The sequence below is a fragment of the Dioscorea cayenensis genome, chromosome 18 (assembly GCF_009730915.1).
Source record: "Dioscorea cayenensis subsp. rotundata cultivar TDr96_F1 chromosome 18, TDr96_F1_v2_PseudoChromosome.rev07_lg8_w22 25.fasta, whole genome shotgun sequence".
NCBI classification, from domain to species: domain Eukaryota; kingdom Viridiplantae; phylum Streptophyta; class Magnoliopsida; order Dioscoreales; family Dioscoreaceae; genus Dioscorea; species Dioscorea cayenensis.
The window spans coordinates 8,208,121-8,218,298 of NC_052488.1; the positions used below are offsets into that span (position 1 = coordinate 8,208,121).

The window sequence follows — 10,178 nt, forward strand, 5'->3', positions numbered from 1 at the left end:
ATTTGTTTAGGAATTTTTGCCCGATTGACACTTGTTGCACTACTCACTCATTAAACCTTGTGGAAACTCAAGTTCGACATTTAAGGGGCAGTTTTAGTTTGTTTCTTGTTTTAATTTCTTTGAAAAAAAATGGAAATGAAAAAAAAAAAGAAAAAAAAATAATTATGGTTGTTTTGTTTCTGCATTAGGGTGGAAAGAGTTACCACCTATGAAGTATGAAGCTACTCTTATAAGTTGGATACTAGTTATGCCCTAGTAAGAGAAAGAGCTATCTCATGGGATGAGTGAAAGCTACTACCCCGGTAGAAAGAGCTACCACCTCGAATGTGTCAAAGCCACCTTAGTGGCCGTATAGGAAAGGGCTACCTTAGAGGATGTGTGAAGCTACTACCTTTTCTATTCCTCTTGTACATAAATAAGTCTCTCTTACTTATGAGCTTTCAAGAGTATGCGTTGGGATGACTTCAGTGAGTTTACACACACACACACACACACACATAATATTGGGTTATTGTCCTTTTTTATTCGAGTTTTTAGTTAGAGCATTGATTTTTCTTATTCGGTGTTGAAATTTTTCCCTACTTATAGAATGTATCTTTTACATGCTTTTGGTGAACTTAAGGCCAAGCACTTTCAAGTTTTCCTTCTTTGATGCTTTAATGCTTTATCTTTACTTGAGGACAAGCAAAAACTTACGTGTGGGGGAGTTTGATAAGTGCTTGTGTAAAAGTAATACGAAGTATTCTTTTCTTACATTGAGCATTACTTTTCTCAGACTTTATCTCTTATTCTTGTGTATATGTGTTTTTTTATGCATGCAGGGTTATGGAGATAATTGTGGAAGAAAGGAACCAAAAGCAGATCATGGATGCATTTGAGTGTGTGCCAACCTCCATTGTGCTCGAGCGGACATGCTAATTGGAGGGGCACAAAGGCAGTCACACTCATGTGTTCCAACTTGTTCAATGTTAGCAAGATTTTGGTCAATGTGGTTTAGGTGAAAATGCGACGCAATCTACCGCATGGATGTGTGCCCATCCATGTGGCCTTGATGAAAAGTGTGGATTCGGGAGTGTTTTGGCGAAGCACTGTAGTAGCACTGTAGCAAATTACTGTAGCAAAATCATTGTAACAATTACTGTTCACAGCTCGTAGGAAATCAACTTCTGGAAATTCACACGGGCGTATGGAAATTCTACAAGCCCGTGTGGATGCCCGATTCCAGCCTGTATAAAATCCGTGATTTCAGACATTTTAAAGAATCCTTTTCCAATTTTTTTCCCGTCTTCGGAGGCGCTCACGGCTAGAGTTTGGAGAGGCTTTGCCTAGGCCTTTGGAGTGGTTCTATGGCCTTCGACACCGCGTTCCTTCAGAAGATAGTTATTGGGGGAGCTTTCGTCGGTATCGATTCGACGAGATGTTCCCTAGGCTTGACTAATGAACCCTTAGAGAAGACGAGGCAACTCCACAAGGCCATCGATATAGACTATGAGGGGGTTTTTCTTATGGATTGCATGCTTTTACATTCGATTTCATTATTAATTGTATCTTGCTCCATGAAGAGTTAAACCCCTAGTTGGTGCTTGGAGCTGTAAACCCTAGGATGATTTTGTTTCTTTGACCTTTATTATGCTTCTTTAATTGATGTTTTAATTGAGTTTTATCCTTGAATGTTTATTGCATTGATTTTCCTTAGAGTGACACTAGGGTTAAGAATCTATCTTGGTAATCCTTGTGGATGAGTGACACACCATGAGGGTTAGACAAAGCAAGGTTGGAGAGGGTCGAGAGGGTGAGTCGAGAGGTAGTGGAGCATGCCCTTTCCCTTCTGATGTGATTTATCCTACCTCCACATTTCAAGAGTTCTTTGCGATCATGATAGTGTGAAGTACTAAGAGACGAACTCCGCTAAGGCGTAGTTGTGCAAGCAGTAGAGTGAAGCGTTGAAATAATCCTTAGTGCTAGGGCTTAATTGTTACTAGGGGTTTTTCGCCTGGACCAAAGGGTTTGATCTATATTAGGGAATAGGGTTTATCACTTGGGATTCCCAGAGCTTCATACAACCCCACACAGTGTGAGGTGTCGAGAGTATCACTTTTCGCCTGGGCATAGTATAAGGGTTAGTCACGGTTGACCTTAGTTTTGGGTCTGTGTGTCTTAGGATTTCCACCACTTATTGAACATCATTTAGGAGGCATAATAAGGAATCTTGCACTTGAAACAATAGTCCTAGGGTAAGCAATGTCTGGGTGCCCCATTTTCTATCGATTGCCTCTCCTTATTCGTATTGTGTCTCTTTCTTCTTTTCTGTATTTTCATTTGCATTGATATTGTTCATACAACTCTTGAATCATCTTCACCATAGTTAAATAGCAATTCTAGTGTTTTTGAGCACTACTCCCTGTGGATACGACTACCCACTCACCAGGGTAGTTTATTACTTCGGCAACCCATGCATTTGTGGTACACACATGGAAGGGGTGTGTCAGATTTCTCTATATATGGCACAAGTTTTGATAATTGTCTAGCTAATTTGTCTCAAGTGCTACAGAGATGTGAAGAGGTAAATCTTGTGCTAAATTTGGGAAAAGTGTCACTTCAGGGTGCATGAAGGAATTGTGCTTGTACATTTAGTATCCGAACGTGGAATTTAGGTGGACAAGGCTAAAGTGGAAATAATTGAGAAGGTGCCTCCACCAATGACAATCAAGGAACTGTGAAGTTTTCTAGGACACACTGGGTTTTATCGATGCTTCATTAAAGATTTTTCTAAAATTTCTAAACCCTTTACTAATCTACTAATTAAAGATGTCTCCTTTATTTTTGACCAAGATTGTTTAAATGCTTTTCATAGGTTAAAGAAAGCATGTGTGACTGCTCCAATTATTCAAAGACCAGATTGGACTCTACCTTTTAAAGTTATGTGTGATGCAAGTGACTACACAATAGGAGCAATTTTGGGACAAAGGAAAGACAAGAAAATGCATGCCATCTACTATGCGAGCAAGACTTTGGATTAGGCTCAGATTAATTATGCCACCACTAAAATGAGCTTCTAGCTATAGTTTTTGCCTTTGACAAATTCAGATCATATTTGGTGGGCCCCAAAGTAATTGTGCAAACTGATCATGCAGCAATCAAGCATTTACTAAGTAAGAAAGATAACAAACCACAAATTATCAGCTGGATACTCCTCCTTCAAGAGTTTCATCTCGAGATTAAAGACAAGAAAGGTATAAAAAACATAGTGGCAGATCACCTTTCAAGATTATATACAGAGATGAATGATAAAGCTAATAAAATACTGATTGATGATTCTTTTCCTGGTAAACAACTTCTATCTGTCTCCACATTAAAAGCTCCTTGCTATGCTGACTTCGTCAACTATCTTGCTTGTGGAATTCTTCCACCGGAACTCAATTTTCAACAAAAGAAAAAGTTTTTGCTGATGTCAAACACTTTGTTTCGGATGAACCCCAGCTATATCGACGTTGTGTTGATGGGTTGTATAGGGGTGTATCCCAGAAAATGAGATTGAGAATATTCTCTTCCACTACCATTCTTCCTCATATGGTGGGCATTGTAGTACTTCTACAACAGCCGCTAAAATAGTACAAGCTGGATTTTATTGGCCATCTATCTTCAAGGATACAAGAAGATATGTGCTAACTTGTGATCACTGTCAAAGGACCGATAACATCTCTTGACGATATGAAATGGCTTTGAACAACATTTTGGAGGTGGAAATCTTTGATGTATGGGGAATTGATTATATGAGACCATTCCCATCTTCATGTGGAAACAAATGCATCTTAGTAGCAATGGACTACGTTTCAAAGTGGGTTGAAGCATTACCATCTTCCTCAAGTGATGCTAAAACAGTGATAAAGCTCTTTACAAACATTATCTTTCCAAGATTTGGTGTTCCAAAGGCAGTTATTAGTGATGGTGGTTCACATTTCATTGAGCGACAGTTTGAAAATCTTCTAAAAAAATGGAGTGACCCACAAAATAGCCACATCATATCATCCTCAAACAAGTGGGCAAGTGGAAGTTTCAAATAGAGAAATCAAGAATATTTTGGAAAAGGCAATTCCTAAGTCAAGAAAAGATTGGGCATTGAAGCTTGATGATACTCTGTGGGTATACCGTACTTCTTATAAAACACTTATTGGAATGACACCCTTCCGATTGATTTATGGGAAACCTTGCCATCTACCCATTGAATTAGAGCACAAGGCTTATTGGGCAATCAAGACTTTAAATTTTGACTTGAAGAAAGCCAGAGAGCGAAGAAAGCTTCAATTACAAGAACTTGATGAGTTACAACCTAATGCCTACGAAAATGCTAAAATTTATAAAGAGCATACCAAGCAATGGCATGATAAACAAATTCTTCGACAAGAATTTCATGAAGGTGATTTAGTGTTACTTTTTAATTCTAGGTTGAAGCTCTTCCTAGGTAAGCTCAGATCATGATGGTCCGGTCTTTTCAAAGTGAGCAGGGTATATCCTTGTGGTGCAATTGAAATATGGAGCGAAGCAACATGTTCTTTCAAAGTGAATGGGTAAAGTTTAAAACACTACAACATCGATGAACTAATTGAGAAAAGGGTGACATATACCCTTTCCCAACCTCCTTCGGTCTCTACTTAACGCATAAAAAGGGGTAAAGCTTATGACCTTAAATAAGCGCTTCTTGGGAGACAACCCAAGTTTTCTCTCTTTGTTTTTCTTAGTTAGCAATTTTTAATTTTTAGCTCATGTCAATTTTATTTCATACCATTACTTGATCTAAATTTTTTAAACTTATTCTCACATGTTGTAGTCTTGATTTGAGTGAAAAATATCTATTTAGGTGAATATTAAACAATGAAGGGGTTTTTCTGAAAAATTGGGGATTTTCAAGGAAAAAAATATGGGCCACTCATGCTTTCAAATATGGCCATCTTGTTTTTTAGAATTTTTTTAGCAACCATAAAATTCTAGGGGTTACATGTGTAATACAGTTTAAGTGTGCTTCATGAGTCGTGACAAAAAAAAATCGGAGGGAGATAACTTTATTAGAAGGCGGATGACATCTTTGACACGCCAATCTCACGAGACTAACCATCCGCCCTTCCTTTTAAATTCTTTTTAATTTTTTTTAAATTTTATTATCTTGTTACTTTTTGTTTTCATCATTTCAAATTCTTATCTTATCTTTTTAAAACAAAAGATTTTCTTCTTTTCCCTTTTTAAATCAAACTTTACTTTATTTTTTTTCTTTTTTTTAAACAAACCGATTTCTTTTTTTAAATTTTTGATTTTATTTATTTATTTATTTAAAAAATCTTTTCTTTAATTTCTAAATTTTGTTTTTAAATCCGAATTTTTAGATATATACATATATATATATTATTCTTTTTCTTCTCTTCTACTTTTCACCACTTAGTCTCCATCAACACAACTTCTTCCTCCGACACTCTCTCAAGATGGCCTCTGAGCGTGCAAGGAAAGACGAGTCCACAATTCCCAAGGTTGTCCACGTGCTCCTCCTCGACGGCAAGGTAAGTCATCTAACCCACCTAATCCTCATGAAATAACTTTTAGAAATCTACAACAAGAAGATTGATATAACATGCTAGCAAAAAGAAAAATCGTGAATACTAGATATATCGATAATAATATACTCCCCACATTAGGGTTATTTGATGACATACATTGGATGATGAAACGAGTAGGATGGACACAACTTAGTAAGATGAAATATCCTACGTATGAGAGACTTACTTCAGAATTTCTAAGTTCCATTGCCGTTAATGTACTCTATGGCCCGTGATGCGAGGAAGGAGAAATCACCTTTCGTTTATTTAACAAAGAACATCACATAACCTTAGAAACCTTTAATGGAATTTATGGATTGCCTTGTGGTGGTGATAGAAGACTCCCTAGAGCCTTTCATGCACATGAATTTTGGAATTTTTTAACCAATGAATCATCCTATGAACCTTCACGAGGTAGGGCAACTAATCTATGTAATCCTTGTTTTTGGTATATTCACCGTATTATGGCACATACCGTTTTTGGTTATGGTGATAGTGATGGAGTGGTTCAACAGTCAGAGTTATTATTTTTATGGGCTATGATGAATAAGGTCCACCTTGACACGGGCTGGCATTTAGCTAGGCAATTTTCTCAGGTAAGGCGATCCACGTCTGGTGACATTGTTATTGGTGGCCTCATTACTCCTCTAGCCATTGCTTTTAATTATGACTTGTCTTCTTTAAAACAAGCTACAAGCAGTACACGAATCAACATGGAGTCTTGCATTGCGATGCGGATGATCATCAGAGAAGGCGATGTCTATTGCCTGATTCTTAAAGAATGACTCCCTCATCCTCTTCCTAACCCTGAGAAGAGTACTGTTCAAAGGTGTGAAAATTGTAATTTCCCCACTGATGATCAACCTGCCCCACTAACTACTGAGAAAGGTGCTGGAGCACTTCCATCTTTTCCATCTGACCCAACCTCTACCAACTCAGAGAGTGACAATTTCTCACGTGTATATCGCTCTCTCTCTCTCTCTCTGCCATCACATTTAAGCATCGCCAACAGGAAATTCTCTTTGCATAACTTCACTAATAGATGTGCGACATAAATGTCAAGATGAAAACTATGGAAACCACGTTACAAGCAATATACAACTGCCATCTTTCCTTAGGCCACCATCCTCCACCACCACACTGATCTTGTGAGTAAACTTTTTCCCCTCTCCTACATTGAGGACAATGTCTCTTTCAAGCACGGGAGAGTCATTTTTGCATTAGTAATATTTTATACATGTTGCATGATGGCATTTAAGTATTACATGTTTAGTATGCTTACCCTTTACATAGTTATCATATTAGTGCATGTAGATTCATTTAGGTGATGCCTAATAAAAATTTGGAAAAAAAATTTCGTTAATAACTTTCAGAATTCATTTAACTAGCTATTTGACATGACACATAAAGATGGTGCAAGACAGATTCACTATTCATTATCAATAACTTTTGGGCATACACTTTTCACTTACAATAATATTTGTGCTAATTCCATTGCTCATGATCATATGCATCTTAATCCGGTATATATCCTTGCAAATGAAATCCTTGAAATTCCATGACTTTTATTATATCTTACAAGTGGACAAATAAGGAAAAAGTGATATAGGCAAAATTTATGTCAATTGAAGTTTAGTGAAATAATAATATTTCGACAATGTTCTACTACTTTGTGTGGCCGAGTAGCCTGGGGTTCTTGCTTCTGATAAGAGTGTTTCTCTAGCAAAAATGACATAATTAAGCATGAACGCGTACATGTAGATCTATAATTTATAATTACAATCTACGTTAGTAAAAAAAAATGGTTAAGAAGGATGAAAAAAAGTGATGAATAAAAGACTTATTGATCTTTCATATGAATCTGCTTGGATATATGCCATTTTAAGTGCATTGCTCATTTGCATGTGGTGTGATTGCTACATTTTTAAGTTGTGATTGTGTATGTTCATTTGCATTGGTATAAATAGTTGTTCTATATACTCTTGGGAGTTTTGCTTGTGACTTTCTTATTGTTGTCCATGTTAAATCAGTTCTATCATTTGAGTTGTCTATAAAAAAAAATAAATATTAGAATAATGAATTCTCTTCGGATTTCATGGCTATTTTGCTTAAGGACAAGCAAAGATTCAAGCATAGGGAAGTTTGATAAGTAATAAATTATAGTATATTTTTATTAGATTTAGGCTTCATTTCTTAGTTGACCGAATTTTTCTTGCATCAAACTTCCAATATGGTTGTAGATTGCAGATGTTATATGTAATCTTGGGTCTCCTTATGGAATTGAAACAGTCTTTTTGTATGGTGGAACTTCCAAAGGACCACAGATTTCTTTTCTAAAGTATGAAGTTGTAAGGAATCTACACATTTCTAGTGATTTCTTTCACTCATGCATAGCTTTGTCTTAATTGTTTCATTAGAGGATACTTGCTGATAAGTAAAAAATTATAGTATATTTATATTAGAATTAGGCTTCATTTCTTAGTTGACCATGCATATTTCCCAATATTTCTAGCTCAATTTCACTCTTTAGTTCAAGTTACTGCTCTTCATCAGTTTACATGCAGATAAGTAAAGTTTGGCCTTTATTTGAAACGCGGGTGACCTGTGGTAGCTGCCACACCCATGGATGGTGATGTATAAATTTAAAAAACTAAAATCCAAGAAGAAGCACAACCTGCCCGTGCCAGCTAACATAGGCGTGGATCTTTGCTGCCATTGTAACCCTAATTTAGCCCTCCTCTGTATAAAGCCAAGACAAAGAATTTGAAAGGATCTTTTGGCTACAAGAACAAGGGAATGATTTCTCTAAGGATTGGCGACCATCTAAAGCATAAAGAAGACAAAGATTAAGGGAGAGATTTAGCAATCTACAAGAACATCATGCGCCGAGGATCAAGAGTTTCTTCTTTCTTATTCTTTGATTTGTTATATGTTTAGATCTATGATTGTGATGAACCTTTTAGCATGTAAATCAAACATGATCGAGTTGATCTTTAGTTCTAGGATCGGGATTAGCCCAATGGTTAGATAATTAATTGTGTATTGACTTCTATTTTCATATTAATGTTTATTTGCTTTTGATTCAATTATATGGTACTTAATGCTTGTGAATGAGTTGGCCCCACACCCAGTACAACTAATCACGGCCGCCAATCTAGGAGAAGTTAGAGTACCCAACTTCTTACTCAATGATTCAACTTGGGCCGCCAATGATGTGACTGCATCGATCTCATGAAGTCTAGCTACCTTTTTTCTGTCCAGTGTGCTCCACTGATAACTGTTCATAGCCATTTCTTCGATGAGATGTTGGGCTTCTTCAGAGATCTTGCTTTTAAGGTACCTTCTGCTGCAGCCACAAGCAACTGCTTTGTGCTTGGATTCAAACCATTATAGAAAGTCTGAATGATCATCCACTCGGAAAACCCATGTTGAGGAAATTTCCGCAGGAGCTCCTTGAATCTATCCCATGTCTCAAAAAGAGACTCCAATTCCGTTTGCACAAAAGAAGATATTTCATTCCTAAGCTTCACGGATTTTTCGGGAAGGAAATATCAGCCAAGAAAAGCCCTTACCATCTCCTCCCATGTGATGATCGATGCTCTAGGTAATGAGTGTAGCCATTGCTTTGCTCTTCCTTTCAAGGAAAATGGGAAGGGCCTCAACTTGATGGCATCATCCATAACGCCATTAATCTTGAACATGTCACACACTTCCAAGAAGTTCTCAATGTGATTGTTTGGATCCTCATCGGCCAAACCATTAAACTATGTTGACTGTTGTAACATCTGGATGAAGCCTGGCTTAAGCTCAAAATTCTGAGCAATAATCAGTGGCCACATAGTGCTAGATTGCGTGCTAAGAACTGCGGGTCTGGCAAAATCTGAGAGTGTCCTCTGCTGCTCATTCTATTCAGCCATATTATCAGACCCTTCACCTTCTATTTTAGCTTGATTAGACTGTTCTTGCACAGGTTCTTTTCCCCTTCTGTGAATTCTTATTCCAATGTCCGGATCACTTTCAACCAATATCAAAGGGTTTCCTCGGGTCATAACCTGGAGTTGCAACCAAAGAAAGAAAAACAAATCAGAACGACGGAAGAATAAGAAAGTGTGAAATAGAATAAGTGATGAATAGCTAAAATAGCAAAGTGCAAAATACTTCCAAAACGCTTATTCCCCGGCAACGGCACCAAAAACTTTGACGCACCCCTTGTGAGTGCGTACCGTAAGTGCACGGGTTGTCAAAGTAATAAAGTACCCTGGTGAGTGGGTAGTCGTATCCACAAAGAATAGTGCTTGGAAACACAAGAATTGCTATTTAAGTATAGTGAAGATGGTTAAAGAGTGGTGTGAACAATATCAATACAAATAAAAATAAAGGAAATAAGAAAGAGACGCAATGAAATGATATGAGAGACATTCGATAGAAGGTGGGGTACCCGGACATTGCTCTCCCTAGGACTATTGTTTCAAGTGCAGGACCTCTCACTATGTCTCCTAACTGATGTTTAATGAGTCATGAAAATCTTTAAACACACGGTCTCAAACCTAAGGTCAACCATGACTAACCCTATACTATGCCCCGATAGAAAGG

The 10,178-nt window shown here is 37.3% G+C and overlaps 1 non-coding gene across 1 annotated transcript; it reads left to right on the top strand.

Annotated features, from left to right (window-relative positions):
- Positions 1-9,005: 9,005 nt before the first annotated feature.
- Positions 9,006-9,112, top strand: LOC120283231. Its single transcript, XR_005543225.1, has one exon. It is a non-coding gene; the product is annotated as a small nucleolar RNA R71 (small nucleolar RNA).
- The last annotated feature ends 1,066 nt before the right edge of the window (positions 9,113-10,178 follow it).